This window comes from Bos taurus, chromosome 27 (assembly GCF_002263795.3).
Source record: "Bos taurus isolate L1 Dominette 01449 registration number 42190680 breed Hereford chromosome 27, ARS-UCD2.0, whole genome shotgun sequence".
Classification (NCBI taxonomy): domain Eukaryota; kingdom Metazoa; phylum Chordata; class Mammalia; order Artiodactyla; family Bovidae; genus Bos; species Bos taurus.
Window position 1 is genome coordinate 25,391,491 of NC_037354.1, and position 17,928 is coordinate 25,409,418.

The following is a 17,928-nucleotide window of genomic DNA, read 5'->3' on the forward strand; positions in this document are numbered from 1 at the left end:
CTCTCATTTTCTTCACCCACCTCTTTCTCTTCTCCTTGCTCTGTCTGTATGTGCTTCTCTACCCACAGTTCTACTAATTTCCCCAATGCCTTAAAGGCCACAAACAAGAGTTCAGCCCCACTCTCCATCACCCTCTTTGTGATGGAGGTGTCACCTACTTAGGCCCTCTCGCTATGTTCTGGGGTCTAAAGATTTTCTTTCATATGTACTTGATAAGCACCAACAACAACAACAAAAAATAAAGTAGAAAAAAGCCATAAAGATCAGATTATAATGAGCTTAACACTTCTGCACTCCCTAAAACTTGTTGATTGATACCATGGATTCTGTCAGGCTGACCTTTCCCAGCTGCAGCGTGCCATGATCTTTATTATGCCAGTGCAGAGCTCTGAAGTGCTTTCTAAAATATGAAAGAGAAAATGAAGAGCATTTGAGGGATTGTGGAAGGGCATTATATTACACTTCGATTTTCAGAAAATTGGTAATTTGTCTATGGTATAATTTATATGCTGACTTATAATCGACCAGAACATTTGATGGACCTAAACTCTTCATCCCTAATTGTGCCACATGGCAGACATGTACCATGGAAACAGCTGTACAAGTTCTTCATGTAACACATTGGAAGATAATATAGAATGTGTGTAAATGTCTCAGAGTATCCTGGAGTAGGATCCAGACGTGTGTGTAAATGTCAGCAGACCTCAAATCTCGTTTGTTGCTGTCCTTGGTGCTCTGAGGGCAATCGCAGCTGCTCTGACAGACCCTGTGGTGGGTCCATCCCTACTGACACACGTCTCTTGATGCTTTTGCTCTGGGAAGGTCACCCACTCCTATTGGGTTCATCTCCCAGGCCTCTCAGGCTCAGTGCTGTCAGGTCTCAGCCTCCAAGCTGCAGATGTTTGTCATCTCAGCTTCCCTGAGAGTAGCTGATGCCCAAACTCCATCCTGCATGCATTTGGAATGAAAACATATTTTGTACTTGTCCCCGTGATCATGAATTATAGAATCATAAATCGGAAAGGAACCTCAGAGTTGTCTATTCCAATCTCTCATTTGACTAATGAGTAGGGTGACTGGTTTGTCTGGACAGTTTCAATTTATGCCTCCTGTCCCGACACAGTTATTAACAGCTCCCTCTTTTACTCTCAAATGTATCCTGATGTGGACAATAAATTATATGGTCTCCCCATAGCCGAGGCCAGAATACACACCCAGGTATCCACAGTTTTTATTTTTTTTAATTAGTAATGCGCTGTCTCTTTTACTTTAGAGATATCCCTTTAGAGCAATGCTTCTTAACCAAAATCACCTGGATAGATGTTCCAAAACACAAATGCTTTGACCCTAATCAACTCTCAGGGTGGGGGTTGAACACAAGTCTTATGACGGAATCCCCAAGGCAATCCAGATGAACATCTCTGATTCAGAGCCACTGCTTAGAGAAAAGAGGGGGTTAAGAAAGTTTGTGCCACCTCCAAAACTGTGTGGCAAGATGTACTATTTCAGCGCTAATAAATCTGACCAACAATTCACCAAACTCTAAGGTTTCATCATGGATCCCTCCATTTTGGTTTTGTATATACTATGCGACTTTGAAATTAGGCTAAACAAGAAGCTAAAAAGTCCAAAGGAGCCTGCTCTCCTGCAACTCTAGGAGACATACAGGAAGACTTCTTTGATCCATAGAGGTTTCCTTTCAGCTTGACTTCCTCCTTCATACTGACCACACCATGCAGTCAGGGGTCAAAGAGCTAGATAAGGATAGATTGTCTTCACACTGTAACAGATGACGATTACAGCCTAAGGGTGGCTTTGAGATGGGCTAAAAAGTGATGTCAACCACTAGCAACATGGAGCCGATAACCAAAGAGATTTAGTAAAAGGCAGGAGTGCTTCTCACATTTTGGCCAGGAAGAAAAGAAATGGGCAGAAATGACTCCATGCCAGGAAGGAGAAGTGAACCACAGCTGGAAGCCTAAGAGAAGGAAGAGTAGTGATTAATCAGTGTTTGAAAGCCATCTGCTTTCCTTGGCTGCGGAGTTCAGGCCAGCAGCACTGGCTACAGATGCTTGAAAGTGGGCTGGGTGCCGGACAAGGGATAGTATTTACCTGTTAATTCACTGAAGATTCATCTTCCACAAGCCTGGAGCTGTGTGAAAGTGCATGCTTATTTAGGGCAGCACAAGTACGCCCCAGCCACCCACCCACACATACCAAAGGAGTCACCCCAACATGGTGATTGTTGGTGGTCATGGTCTTGCCTTTTCATTACAGTCCTAACCACCAGGACAACATACCACCCCAAAAAGGAACAACATGAAAAGATGTTCAGCATCACTAATTGTTAGAGAAATGAAAATCAAAACTAAATGAGCTAAGACCTCACATGGCTCAGAATGGCCATCATTTAAAAACCTACAAATAACAAATGCTGCAGAGGGTGTGGAGAAGAGGGAACCCTCCTACATCATTGGTGGGAATGTAAACTGCTACAACGACCATGGAAAACAATATGGAGGTTCATCAGAAAAACTGAAAATAGTGTTGACAATGATCCAGCAATCCCACTCCTGGGCATATACCTGGACAAAACTATAATTTGAAAAGATAACATGCACTTGAATATTCATAGCAGCACTATTTACAATAGCCAAGACATAGAAACAACCTAAATGCCCAATGACAGATGAATGAATAAAGAAAATGTGGTGTATTGTGGAATACTACTGAGCCATAAAAAAGGAAATCATGCCCTTTGCTGCTACATGGATAGACCTATGGATTATCATACTAAGTGAATTAAGTCAGAAAGAAAAAGACATATAGCATATGATAGCACTTATATGTAGAATCTAAAATATTAACACAAATGAACTTATCTATGAAACAGAAACAGACACATGGGTACAGAGAACAGACTTGTGGTTCCCAAGGGGGAGGGAGGGTGGGAGAGGGATGGATTGGGAGTCTGGGACTAGCAGATGCAATCTATTATACATAGAAAGGATAAACAACTAGGTCCTATTGTACAGCACAGGGAACTATATTCAATACCCTATGATAAACCATAATGGAAAAGGATATGAAAAAGAATATATATATGTAACATTGAATCACTTTGCTATACAGCAGAAATTAACACAACAGAGCAAATCAACTATATGTCAATAAAATAAATTTTAAAATAAAAGGAGCAAAGGAAACTTGTTGGGAAGACACTACTTTTGGAGAACATACTTAGTAAGATCACTGAATTGGGAAACCTGGGTTCCAGCCCCCTCGGCCACTCAAGAGCCCGGTGGCCCTGGCCGAGTCATTCAGTATCACAGTTCTTCTCTTTCCTCATCCATAAAATAGGGACACTTCGCATGGTGCCTTTTAAGCTGTTCAGTGCTGTGCAATGATGGCTCCCCCCCAACTCTGGCAACTATACTTCCACATCCTCCCAGCATGTTGTATGAGAGAAAGATAGTGCAACTTGCTGGACAAGGAAGAAAAGCGGTCCATTATGACAATGACCTAAAAAATCTTAACAGTCAGAATTACCGGGAAAAATTATGGAGAACTGGGACACTGCCCTTTCCACTGTCAAATGAGGCAGACATAATGAGGGCTGAGAGAACTGAGAAAGGAAGGCATTAGAGCCCAGACTTAATTTGACAATTTAAGTGACTCCTCTCCCCTTCCTTCGCCTTCCCCACTTTTACAAATAGCACCGGGTGACACAGGCTTTTAGCTTCACCTGCCTCAGACTTGTTCTGCTACACTTCCGGGGTAGAAGGGGTAATTATCTTCCCTCACCCCTGCTTTTTTGCATTACATAGAATGATTAGAGACTAAACTTCTCATCTCTGGAAGCCCTTCACATTAAAGGGTGAGATGTCCTGAGATGCCCCCACTGACTCATGCACGTGTATGCAGCCTGCCAGCATAGACGTCTTTGTGGGCAGGCAGGGTAGGAAGAGGGCTTCCCTGGTGGCTCAGTGTTAAAAAATCTGCCTGCCAATGCAGGAGATGTCGGTTCAATCCCTGGGTGAAGTAGATCCCCTGGAGAAGGAAATGGTAACCCACTTCAGTACTCTTGCTGGGAAAATCCCATGGACTGAGGAGCCTAACGGGCTGTAGTCCACAGGATCGCAGAAGAATCATATGCAACTTAGCGACTAAACAACAAAGGTAAGAAGGTGCTGACAGACACGAGACTCAGAAATATCTGGGGTTTTCTTCAAGAAACAGGCTAGTGCTGTCCTGAAAACAGGGGTGCACGTGTGGTTTCACTCTGGATTAAAGACGTTCTTGAATTTGTTCAGTATTGAGATACTTTCTCCATTCCCATAGCTAATGCTGGCGTAGCTACCTTACAGCAGATGTCTAATGTTGCCTGCAGCCATACTTTGGGGCAGAATTTGGCAGGAATCATTAGAGGTGCTTTAACCATTTCATTGCCAAAACAAGGAGAGGACCCTGCCAAGAACACCCACATATTAGCTTATTTGCATATGGGCACAAGGTGTTAGCCTTCTATTGCTTCCCAAATTTATCCTTGAAATCTTCCTAAAGGGCATTCCTAAGCATGCAATATGGAAAGACCTGCAATATGGTCCTTAGAGCTGGAGGACCACCAGCAATTCTGCACCTGCTACAGTACACGGCCTGCATCTTTTTACAGAAGGAATGCCTTGCAATTTGTAGGGGGAAGGAAATCCCTTTCATTATGCCATAGAACCCAAAGAGCCACATGTGTAGGACTGCCAGCTGTTTTCAGGAAAGGTGAAAATATACATATCCTCACCCCATCTGTGCAAAGATCTTCATTGTTTTAGAAATTCTCTAGAACGCAAATCTAAGCCCACAGTTCTGAACAGTATACTCATCTACACTCATCAAGGAGACAAAGAGGAAAATAAGGTAAAACAAATGCAGTTCCTCAGGGACTGAAAACAACAAATACTACAGACCTACAAGGTCATTGAATTACATCAAGTGAGTGTTCTTTCTGCCGCTTTCATGCTGTTTCATGCAAGTATGGCTTACAAATTCATTTTTACATGACAGAATTACATTCTGTAATTCCAAACTACAGAAACATTTATAAGGCAGAGAGTGGTCTTGGCTCTAAAAAGGGAGGGAGCAATAATGGTGTTTTAGATAAAAAATTATGTTTTCATTAGTGATTCATCCACTTAAGCAATCAATATTTTAGGAGACTTCTAGGTTCTGGGATGTAGAGATGATTCAAGCCACACAAAATGATACAGTCTCTGCTCTCTGCTCTCTGGCTTGCAGAAGAAAAAGGTGAAGAGGGACATGGAAAGGCATGGAACGACGGAGAGACAGGTGAAGGCAGACGGAAAATCAGAGAGTGGATAAACATCTTTTAGCACCAAGCGTAGACCTGGGAGAGAAATGTAAGCCACTAACTGCTGTGGGATACTGGCCAACTCATTCAATCTTTTTAGGCTTATGTTTTCTCATCTGTTAAAAGCTATGTTTTTTAATGGATTGGAAGAATTATATGATTAAATTAATTCTTTGAAGCTCTAGACACAAGAAAGCTTGATATGCACATAAGGGGAGTTTATTCACTTAACAAATATGAACAGCTGTCAAGACTGTGCCATGTATATTGCATACAATTATAAGAAAAATTTATACCATCTCTGGGTCTTACGGGGCTCACAATATCATGAAAATCCTCAAACATGGGCTAGGATCATGGATGGGACTTTTGTAAGAAAATGTCAAATGCATAATAGAACGTAGTAATGCAATGTTCAGGTTCAGAGGAGACCCGGGGTCTGACTTGTATCCTAATTCCAGCTCCACCATTGAACAGCCTTAGACTTTGGGGCATTTACTTCTCAAAGCCTTCATTTTCTTACCTGTAAGACTGAAGCATCACTGACTCAAAGGACATGAATTTGAGCAAAATTTGGGAGATAATGGAGGAAGGACAGAGGAGCCTGGCATGTTGCAGTCCATCAGGTTGCAAAGAGTAGGACACGACTTAGCACTTGAACAAGAAGCTTGGAGCTAACAATGCTGATTTAGTACTGTTCGAGAACTGAATGACATAATGCATGGTGAGGGCTTCCCACAGTCACTTGAACACAGTAAGCATTCTATAAACTACAGCTCTTGTAATCATCTTTGAAAATCCTCCCAATTCTGAAATTTCTTGACTTGGTCTATTTTAATCTCAAAGGTCTAAGTAGAAGAGACAGTGGCACACAGCCATCTGAGCTTCTGAGGAAGGCATACTGGGAGCATGTGTCTGGTGTTGAAGATAATGATTTTTCACTTCATTAAAACCCTGTACAGGAACTAGGAGATACATAAATGCTTAAAATTCACATTTCTACATGTTGGTAGCTTATTTCCTTCTTAGTTGATTAGAGTAAGCGTTCAGTTCTGTTCAGTCGCTCAGTCGTGTCTGACTCTTTGCGACCTCAAGGACTGCAGCACACCAGGTCTCCCTGTTCATCGCCAATTCCCAGGGTTTACTCAAACTCATGTTCATTGAGTCAGAGATGCCATCCAACCATCTCATCCTCTGTCATTCCCTTCTTCTCCTGCCTTCAATCTTTCCCAGCATCAGGATCTTTTCCAATGAGTCAGTTCTTCGCATCAGGTGGCCAAAAAATTGGAGTTTCAGCTTCAGCATCAGTCCTTCCAATGAATATTCAGGACTGATTTCCTTTAGGACGGACTGGTTGGATCTCTTTGCAGTCCAAGGGACTCTCAAGAGTCTTCTCTAACACCACAGTTCAAAAGCATCAATTCTTCGGCACTTAGCTTTCTTTATAGTCCAACTCTCAAATCCATACATGACTACTGGAAAAACCATAGCTTTGACTAGACAGACCTTTGTTGGCAAAGTAATATCTCTGCTTTTTAATATGCTGTCTAGGTTGGTCATAACTCTTCTTCCAAGGAGTAAGCATCTTTTAATTTCATGGCTGCAGTCCCCATCTGCAGTGATTTTGGAGCCCCCCAAAATAAAGTCTCTCACTGTTTCCATTGTTTCCCCATCTATTTGTCATGAAGTCATGGAACCAGATGCCATGATCTTTGTTTTCTGAATGTTGAGCTTTAAGCCAACTTTTTCATTCTCCTCTTTCACTTTCATCAAGAGGCCCTTTAGTTCTTCGCTTTCTGCCATAAGGGTGGTGTCATCTGCATATCTGAGGTTATTGATATTTCTCTCAGCAATCTTGATTCCAGCTTGTGCTTCATCCAGCCCAGCATTCCTCATGATGTACTCTGCTACTACTGCTAAGTCACTTCAGTCGTGTCCGACTCTGTGCGACCCCATAGACGGCAGCCTACCAGGCTCCCCCATCCCTGGGATTCTCCAGGCAAGAACACTGGAGTAGGTTGCCATTTCCTTCTCCAATGCATGAAAGTGAAAAGTGAAAGTGAAGTCGCTCAGTTGTATCCTGCGTATAAGTTAAATAAGCAGGGTGAGAGTATACAGCCTTGACATATTCCTTTCCCGATTTGAAACCAATCTATTGTTCCATGTCCTGTTCTAACTGTTGCTTCCTGACCTGCACAGAGATTTCTCAAGAGGCAGGTCAGGTGAGTGAGTATGAATCAACAAATAATGAGATTTGTCATAAGTGCTTTATGTGTACTTGGATCCCATCATTTGTTACTCTATGAACTCTAACAATCCATCATTTAATTGGCTTATCCTTCAAAAAGAACAGGTTTCTTTTCTAATATAGTATTTTGCTTAAAAAGGTTTGGATGATTCATTGTAACTAATTATGTATTTTAGCTGAAATAAGAATGTTTTCAAATAACCTAGAAAATACACAGGCAGGATATATCAAAGAAAAATAGTTTGGGGTGTGAGTTCACCTAAAACAATAAATCCTAAACTTCTATTACAAATGTATACTATTTTCCTTTAAATTAGGAAATTAAACTATTTTTCCCCATGGATTTACTCAAAAAGATTTTCTTAAGCATAATCTTCTCAGACTAAAAGGATTTTTTTTAAGATTAACTTTTAAGGTGCTCTTGAGATTTGCATAAATCTCCTTTAATAATAAATTCCTGTTCAGCTATTCTGGTTCCCTCTATATTTGGAACCATTCCCCTCTTTAATACCTTTTGTCTTTTCAGTCATTTTTACAGAGGGTTAGGTAATAAAACCACAAAGAACTTATCCCACTGAAATTTCCCTGAAACATTTGCCTTTCTCAGAACGGATTGTTTTATGAGCATATTTTATCCACTTGCATAAAACAGTAAGACAAATTTTCCTTCAAAAAGAAAATAGGTTGCATGCATCTTTAACTTTATTTATTTATTTTTTTTTGCCATTCTCCCAAATCTTCTCACCCTCTCCCTCTCCCACAGAGTCCATAAGCCTGTTCTATACATCAGTGTCTCTTTTGCTGTCTCGTATACAGGGTTATCATTACCATCTTTCTAAATTCCATATATACGCGTTAGTATACTGTATTGGTGTTTGTCCTTCTGGCTTACTTCACTCTGTATAATAGGCTCCAGTTTCATCCACCTCATTAGAACTGATTCAAATGTATTCTTTTTAATGGCTGAGTAATACTCCATTGTGTATATGTACCACAGCTTTCTTATCCATTCATCTGCTGATGGACATCTAGGTTGCTTCCATGTCCTGGCTATTATAAACAGTGCTGCGATGAACATTGGGGTACACGTGTCTCTTTCCCTTCTGGTTTCCTCAGTGTGTATGCCCAGCAGTGGGATTGCTGGATCATAAGGCAGTTCTATTTCCAGTTTTTTAAGGAATCTCCACACTGTTCTCCATAGTGGCTGTACTAGTTTGCATTCCCACCAACAGTGTAAGAGGGTTCCCTTTTCTCCACACCCTCTCCAGCATTTATTATTTGTAGACTTTTGGATCGCAGCCATTCTGACTGGTGTGAAATGGTATCTCATAGTGGTTTTGATTTGCATTTCTCTGATAATGAGTGATGTTGAGCATCTTTTCATGTGTTTGTTAGCCATCTGTATGTCTTCTTTGGAGAAATGTCTATTTAGATCTTTGGCCCATTTTTTGATTGGGTCATTTATTTTTCTGGAGTTGAGCTGTAGGAGTTGCTTGTATATTTTTGAGATTAGTTGTTTGTCGGTTGCTTCATTTGCTATTATTTTCTCCCATTCTGAAGGCTGTCTTTTCACCTTGCTAATAGTTTCCTTTGATGTGCAGAAGCTTTTAAGTTTAATTAGGTCCCATTTGTTTAGTTTTGCTTTTATTTCCAATATTCTGGGAGGTGGGTCATAGAGGATCCTGCTGTGATGTATGTCACAGAGTGTTTTGCCTATGTTCTCCTCTAGGAGTTTTATAGTTTCTGGTCTTATGCTGAGATCTTTAATCCATTTTGAGTTTATTTTTGTATATGGTGTTAGAAAGTGTTCTGGTTTCATTCTTTTACAAGTGGTTGACCAGATTTCCCAGCACCACTTGTTAAAGAGATTGTCTTTAATCCATTGTATATTCTTGCCTCCTTTGTCAAAGATAAGGTGTCCATATGTGCGTGGATTTATCTCTGGGCTTTCTATTTTGTTCCATTGATCTATATTTCTGTCTTTGTGCCAGTACCATACTGTCTTGATAACTGTGGCTTTGTAGTAGAGCCTGAAGTCAGGTAGGTTGATTCCTCCAGTTCCATTTTTCTTTCTCAAGATCGCTTTGGCTATTCGAGGTTTTTTGTATTTCCATACAAATTGTGAAATTATTTGTTCTAGCTCTGTGAAGAATACTGTTGGTAGCTTGATAGGGATTGTATTGAATCTATAAATTGCTTTGGGTAGTATACTCATTTTCACTATATTGATTCTTCCAATCCATGAACATGGTATATTTCTCCATCTATTAGTGTCCTCTTTGATTTCTTTCACCAGTGTTTTATAGTTTTCTATATATAGGTCTTTAGTTTCTTTAGGTAGATATATTCCTAAGTATTTTATTCTTTTCGTTGCAATGGTGAATGGAATTGTTTCCTTAATTTCTCTTTCTGTTTTCTCATTATTAGTGTATAGGAATGCAAGGGATTTCTGTGTGTTGATTTTATATCCTGCAACTTTACTATAATCATTGATTAGTTCTAGTACATCTTTAACTTTAGTACCCATCTTTAACTTTAGCATTTCAATTAGAATAAGCAATAACATGCTTTCAAAATACTAGACAGGTAGCCCATGTGCTGGTTATTTCATTTTGATCATATAATTGTGCCTAATATATGGAACGGGAAGTAGTGGAGGACAGAGGAGCCTGGCGGGCTACAGTCCACAGGGTCGCAAAGAGTCAGACACAACTGAGCATGTGGCATGGCCCTTTCTTCATGCCATACAACCCATGCCTACCCATACAACCCATGCCTACCCAAAGGGTCACTAACCCAGCTCGGTCTACACTTCACACACCAAATTTTGAATTTTCATAAGTTTTGTAGAGCCAACCTTCATCTCACCTCTAAAATCTTTCCGGCATCGGTGTTTTCCAATGAGTTGGCTCTTCATGTCAGGTGGCCAAAGTATTGGAGTGAATAGGAAAATACTACCTGTATTTCCAAGTCCTTTACTGTTCTATCACTACAGCGACAATAATGGTAACAGGTAACATATTGGCCCCCTGCCCTCAGGTTGCTCAAAATCAGATGAGTGCACAAACTTCTGTGGGTGAATGGGATAAGTAATATCCCATTACAACTATGTCTAGATATTTATTTTTTGCCCCTCAAAGGCATTTCTGAAAAAACAGCAGTTGCAGAGGTGCCTAGCCATTTCGCTGAGAAAAAAATCAAGCGTATGGGCCCCTAATAGCCAGATGTGTTTCTAGACTTTTCTTTTCCATGGGCCACAGGAGTTCAAGCTGCCCATTATGCTTTCCAGCTAAAGTGACTCTCCAACTTTCTCTTCTCATTCAGCCCTTTCCTCCTGTCACGTTTCCCATACCCAAGGATCTCCAAGGAAGATTTTCTTCGTGCTGATAATTAGGGTTGATGTATTCATGGGGCTTTATTTTCCCATCAGATCATCCCATCTGAGGCCAACATTCCTTTTGAAGTCCGGAGAATCTGAAGCTTGGAGGAGCTGAACAACTCCCAGAGAACAGAGCCTCCGGGAATAAAACTTTAGAATGATCTTAAGATCATTAGCACTCACTTTCCTCCTTGCTCAAAGAGTAACTCTTTGGAAAATCTTTGGTGGTGAAAGTCATTAATGATCACATATAAAACCCTAATTAATCAAAGTATGAATCCAATTCTTGATGAGCTCTTTTCATCCCCATTAGATTTGGAGTTTGCAGAAATCTGGACTATTTTAGCCCATAACAAAAGGTGGATATGCTATAATGTTGAAGTCTGAATCACTGGAGCTATCTTTTCATTGCATTCAATTCCTGGTGACCTTGCATGAGTCATTGTTCAACACTGAGGATTTCAAATGCAGTCAAAAAGGAGCAATGAATGTTCATCTTTTGCTACCAACTCCTCAAAAATGTCATGTGTGAGTGCTCAGTCATGTCCAACCTTTTGCAACCCCCATGGACTGTCGCCCGCCAGGCTCCTCTGTCCATGGGATTTCCCAGGCAAGAGTACTAGAGTGGGTTGTCATTCCTTTCTTCAGGGGATCTTCCCAATCCTGGGATCAAACCCATGTCTCCTGAATTGGCAGGCAGATTCTTTACCACTGAGCCACCTGGGAAGCCCCTCAAAAATGATATGTACCCATAATATTCAGTATTCAGTTGGTTCTCGTAAATGAGCTAGAAAAATTGCATTTTGCCAGGACCGATCTTCTTGTTTCTCTGGCAGACAGCTGCCTAGGAAATGCACTCTGCACTGTTGTTTACTACTTGAGAATCTGCTGTTGTAGAAACACAGGTACATTTACAACACCAAAGAGAGATGGATGGAAACAAAGCGGGGTCCAGGAATGAACTCTGTGATTTTCTGTTATTTATTAAAGCTCTCTAAGCATCAGTTTCTTCATCTGTATAATGAAGATAATATTTCCTGCCCATCTTACAGGATGATTACGAAAATCAGTTCATCAATGCATAAGCAGTACATAGGAAGTCCCACACTGTGATATCTACTTCTGGAAATATAAAAGTATTACTTCTTGACTTCATGACTTTAATGGAAAAATAAAATAATTTATGTAAATGGTTAGAATCCTTACAAATACAAAATAGTAGCAGAGGTCATGGTCCACTCAAACAGTCAATATTGGAAGGGAAGTCAGAGACTCAGCAATCTAGCCATATCATTTTAAACAAACTGAGTTCCAGAGAGATAAAGGGCTTATGCAGGGATGTACAACTTGAGCGTCAAATATTTGTTGTTAGAATATCCCAGTCTTTAAGGTGTACTATGTTTAGTCGATCAATCGTGTCCAACTCTTTGCGACCCCATGGAATGAAGCCCACCAGGCTCCTCTGTCAAGGGATTCCCCAGGCAAGAGTACTGGAGTGGGTTGCTATTTCCTCCTCCGGGAGATCTTCCCAATCAGGGATCGAACCTGGGTTTCCAGCACTGCAGGCAGATTCTTTGCCGTCTGAACCACCAGGGAAGTCTTTAAGCAGATTCCTAGAAATTCAGTAAGAGCCAGTCTAATCTGCTAAAATGTAAACAGTTCTATGGGGAAAGCTGAGTACTTTTTAGAGAAACCACTTAGCTCTGTTGGACACTGAGGGTAAAAGGACAGACTCGGGAGACAGACTGACGGGTTTGGGATTCTGATTCTGTCACTTATTAACCAGTGGCCTTGGGTCTGGGCTATTTAACTTTTCTGTCCCATTTTGTCCTCTGTAACATGAAGATACCAATAGTACCAAACTCCACAGGACCATTGAGGAGCGTCAATGAATTAATATGCAAAGGCCTCAGAGCAGAGTCTGGCAAACGACAAGCTCTCAGGACCTGTTATTTATTAATATATTTACATCAACTGGAGGCTCATGTGGGTTACTCTGTTAGTAAGAGAGGTGCCTAGAGAAGGGGTGACTGCGGAAGACAGTCACACTAGACCGAAGGGTAGCGTCCAGAGAAGGGGTGACTGCGGAAGACAGTCACACTAGACCGAAGGGTAGCGTCCAGAGCAATGAATGCCCTGAATGAACTGTCCCGGCAAACCAATCAGAGCTGCTATAGCCTAAATAGCCTTTAGGCTATTTCTTCCCTTTCATATAAGTGTCAGCTAACATCCTGAGCATTTCAAGTATTACGCATGAGGATGAGGCTGGGCAGGAGACCATCCTTCTCGTCAGCTCAGCTCCTGCAGCATCTCTGGTTCAATTTGAGCAGCCAGTGGTTCACAGGGAAGAGGCAGCCCCTGTTCTGAAATAAAGGCATTGATCACCCATCATTTGCAATTCATTAGCCTCCTTTGCCTGGTTGGAACCGGCCTGGACTTTGACAGGCAAAGCCTGGAGGCAATGTTCAGTCCACACACTGATCACACACGATTATATAAGGCTTCCTAACCTCAACAGAGTGTGACAGGCACTGCCAACCCGAGGTTAGGGTCGCTTAGGGACAATGGCCCATGTTCCAGCCTCACTAGGTGACGGGGCTGTAAGCTAGTCAGTGGAACTGGCGCTGGTGGAGACGGCCCAGAGGTGTGGCCATCTCGAGACAAAGCTGTGTCCACGGCTAGAGGGAGATGGGAACGCCCAGGTCTGTGCTTGGGGTAGTGACCTGCCTGAGAATTCAGTCTTCCGATTCCCTCCAGGTAAATCCCTTTGATGAAGAGCCAAGCATCCAGCTTCCTCTACATTCCAATCAGACAGCTGCCTCTTCTCGCTCAGATTCCAGGCTGCCTGGCTGTCTTCAGATAATTTGACTTCCCACATAGATTTCACCACAGGGAGAGAATGTGCTTGAAACAGAGTGTGTCTGATCTCCTGGCCGATTCTACTTGTCGTTGTAAATTAATAAAATGGCGTTTTGATTTACACATCTGTCTCTTGTGAACTCAGTTAGTATGACTGAGGGGCCCGATAAACTGATCTTGCCCCAGCACGCTGACAAAACCAATTTTCTCAGGGTTTGAACCTGGAAAACAAAAGGGCCAGACCCTGGACGGTGTGGTTAAATCACCAAGGTAAATTCCCCTTTGAAATGTCTGGCAACGGGACAGCCAGACTTCCCTCTGCTATCAAACACATTTTTTCTCCTGGACTTTAATCTTTCAAGGTGAATGCTCCCTGTTCAAGGCCCACTCAGATGATTGATTCCATGGTGATAAATGTAGGAAATGGGAAGTTTGCCCCTACTCTGAGCTACCCAATCGATGTTTTGACGAATCTACAAAAGCACCTAATCAAAACATAATTCTGACGAGCATGTGATTTTTTGTTTTACACATGTCTATTCAAAACTACTAAGTTATTATTCATCTATAACCCAAGCTTTGCCAAGACTTCTCAGACAGTACAAATTAGGTTATGTTGTCTTTAAATCTAGAGGGTGGGTGCTTGCTGGCTGGATGGCTCTCAGCCCCTTTACTCAAGTCCCCATTCTGCTCTGGGAGGTAACTGAGGGCATCTCACCTGTGCTCACATCCCTGTCCTTCAGCCTCTTTTTAAAAAATTTCTTTTAAATTGGAGGATAATTGCTTTATAATGATGTGTTAGTTTCTGCCATACAACCATGTGAGTCAGATAAAATTATACACATATCCCCTCCCTCTGGAGCCTCCTTCTCACTCTCCCCCCATGTCATCTCTCTAGGTCATCACAGAGCACTGAGCTGAGCTCCCTGTGTTATACAGCAGCTTCCCACTGCTGCTGCTAAGTCGCGTCAGTCCTGTCCAACTCTGTGCGACCCCATAGACGGCAGCCCACCAGGCTCCCCTGTCCCCGGGATTCTCCAGGCAAGAGCACTGGAGTGGGTTGCCATTTCCTTCTCCAATGCATGAAAGCGAAAAGTGAAAGTGAAATTGCTCAGTTGTGTCCGACTCTTCACTACCCCATGGACTGCAGCCTACCAGGCTCCTCCGCCCATGGGATTTTCCAGGCAAGAGTGCTGGAGGGGGTGCCACTGCCTTCTCCGGCAGCTTCCCACTAGCTATCCATTTTACACAAGGTAGCGTATATACGTCAATGCTACTCTCACTCTATCCCACCTTCCCCTTCCACCCTGTGTCCACAAGTCCATTCTCCACGTCTGTGTCTCTATTCCTGCCCTGCAAATAGATTCATCAGTACCATGTCTCTAGATTCCCCAGCTTCTTTTTGAATGTTGCGTGCTGACAGGTCACTTTCAGGGGAGCCCGAACTTTGCCACTACCACGGCTTTACGTGTTGCAGTAATTCAGAAGATTTCCTGTTCCATGTGTACTATTTTGGGGAGTCTGCAAAGATATTTTTTGAAGTCAAACCCATCTATAGAAGGTATGCATTTTTCCATCTTCCTTTTCAAGTCAGACAAGGCAATCTTGCATCTCATCATCAAGTCCTGGTCTTGGCACACCTGTTACCTCTTTTCAGGCAAGTTTGATCTGACAGTGCATCTGAACGGCAGGAAAATTCATGTGTCTGAAGTATTCAGATCTCTGCTGACAGATCAACAACAGCTATATCAAAATGTCCCATACTTCCAATGGCTAGAACTGTTGGCACTCATGATGACCGCCGATCTGAAGACACTGCTGGATACAAGCTCTTTCCTACAGGCAGCCCAGCAGCTACTTACAAAGTGCTTCAGAATCTCTAGGATTAGATCTGGGCACCTCTCAAGCCCAGATCTTATACCTGTTCCATGTTAATAGCAGGAAAGAAACTTGAAAGCTCATTAGGAAAGAAGGGACTCAGACTCTGTAGATCATCATCCACTTGTGTTTTGGAAACTGATGTGGTGTTTTAGTCATCTTAACTTGCCCAGTAATTACATGGATTCATTCTGTTTTCTCAGAGAAGGCAATGGCACCCCACTCCAGTACTCTTGCCTGGAAAATCCCATAGACGGAGGAGCCTGGTAGGCTGCAGTCCATGGGGTAGTGAAGAATAGGACATGACTGAGTGACTTCACTTTCACTTTTCACTTTCATGCATTGGAGAAGGAAATGGCCACCCACTCCAATGTTCTTGCCTGGAGAATCCCAGGGACGGGGGAGCCTGGTGGGCTGCCATCTATGGAGTCCCACAGAGTCAGACACGACTGATGCTACTTAGCAGCAGCAGCATTCTGAGTTCTGTAACAGATATTCAAAGATTCTCCACCCTAGTAGTCTGAAGATGGTAAATATATATATATATTTTAATATTTATTTATTCTTGGCTGCACTAGGTTTCTGTTGCTGTGCATGGACTTTCTCTAGTTTCATTGAGTAGGGGCATCTCTCCAGTTGCAGGGCATGGGCTTCTTGTGATGCTGGCTCCTCTTGTTGCAGAGCAAGGGCTCTAGGCACGTGGGCTGCAGTACTTGCAGCATGATGGCTCAGCAGTTGGGCACACAGGCTTAGTTGCACCTTGGGATGTGGAATCTTCCCCAACTAAGGATGGATTCCATGTGCCTTGCATTGGCAGGCAGATTCTTAGCCACTGGACCACCAGGGAAGTCCTGGTAAATATGTTTTAACACAACTATTATGGAACATTATGAGATCACATCAGGAGGCAAACCTCCTCTGTACATCCCCACACCCAAAAGTATCCAACAGTCCCATTATTGCAAAAAAGTGATAACTTGATTAACCAGGAACTGTTGAAAACTATGGTGAAAAACATTAACATGAAGATCTATGGACCAATGAGTCAGATTTTAGAGACACTAAGTGTCCACATTTTAAAAGACAGCAGTGTTTACACTGAGAAATATTATTTCTCTCCCCTGTCATATAAAGATAGCATACGATCCTCTCACACCTTGTCAAGAGTACACACAACTGTGACAGATCACAAGTACAAGGGTGATGGATGGGATGTGGAAGAATCTTTGGATGTGTGTGCACGTGTGTGTGCTTCTGCTATGTACGGTACCCTCAGTGTATCAAACAATACATCTATAGAAAAACACAAGAAAAGACGAAAGCCATAACGATAACAAAGTGTCATCTATTAGAGAAAACAACAACACAAGACCTGGAGCAAAAACCATTAGAATAAAGAGGTAATGTAGAAACACAATTTTTATAGCCACATCAGCCTATGACACAGCAAACAGATGCTCCCAAGTATAATAAAGCATCTGAGCAATGTAACTTTAAAATAATACTATATATTTGCATAGTAATAGATGTATATGTATATATGTACATATATATGCAAATATATATATGTAGATCTTTATAATCTTCCCAGGGATGGGATCCAGGGTGTGGTTTTGTAGCAGCTGGTCCCTGTGTTTTTAGGACAAAAAGCAGTAGAGCATGAAGGGTAAGGTGCTCTGGACTTAAATAGACACTTTAGTCCTCAGCTCTTTGATTCACTTAAGATGAAGGCTTCCAGATGACATGTTCAAAATAGGCAAACCCATTGAGACTGAAAGTATATTAATGGTTGCCAGGGTGACAAGGGAATGGGGGTGACTGCTCACGGGTATGAGATTTCTTGAGGTGATGAAAATGTTCTAAAACTGCACAGTCATTATGGTTGCATATTCTTATTAATATATACCGATACCATTAAATTGTGTACTTTAAAAGGGCGAGTCTAGCATGTGGATTGCATCTTAAGAAAGCTATTATTCCTTGATCACTGACATATATACACTACCATGTGTAAAATAGCTAGCTAGTGGGAAGCTGCTGTATAGCCTAGAGAGCTCAGCTGGGTGCTCTGTGATGACTTAGACGAGTGAGATGGGGGATGGGAGAGAGGTGTAAGAGGGAGGGGATATATACATATACATATATTACTTCATTGTACAGCAGAGACTGGGCTTCCCAGGTAGAGCTAGTGGACCAGCACTC

At 42.0% G+C, this 17,928-nt stretch overlaps 1 long non-coding RNA gene across 2 annotated transcripts in view; it reads right to left on the reverse strand.

Annotated features, from left to right (window-relative positions):
* LOC104976077 (uncharacterized) overlaps window positions 1–17,928 on the reverse strand; it is a 119,740-nt gene that overhangs the window by 13,706 nt on the left and 88,106 nt on the right. The window contains exon 5 of one of the 2 annotated variants that reach the window (XR_001495283.3): window positions 12,927–13,352. The exons of the other annotated variant lie outside the window; for it this stretch is intronic. This is a non-coding gene — a long non-coding RNA (uncharacterized lncRNA). Of the gene's footprint in view, window positions 1–12,926; window positions 13,353–17,928 lie in introns of those variants that run through there. 2 annotated transcript variants of the gene reach the window in all.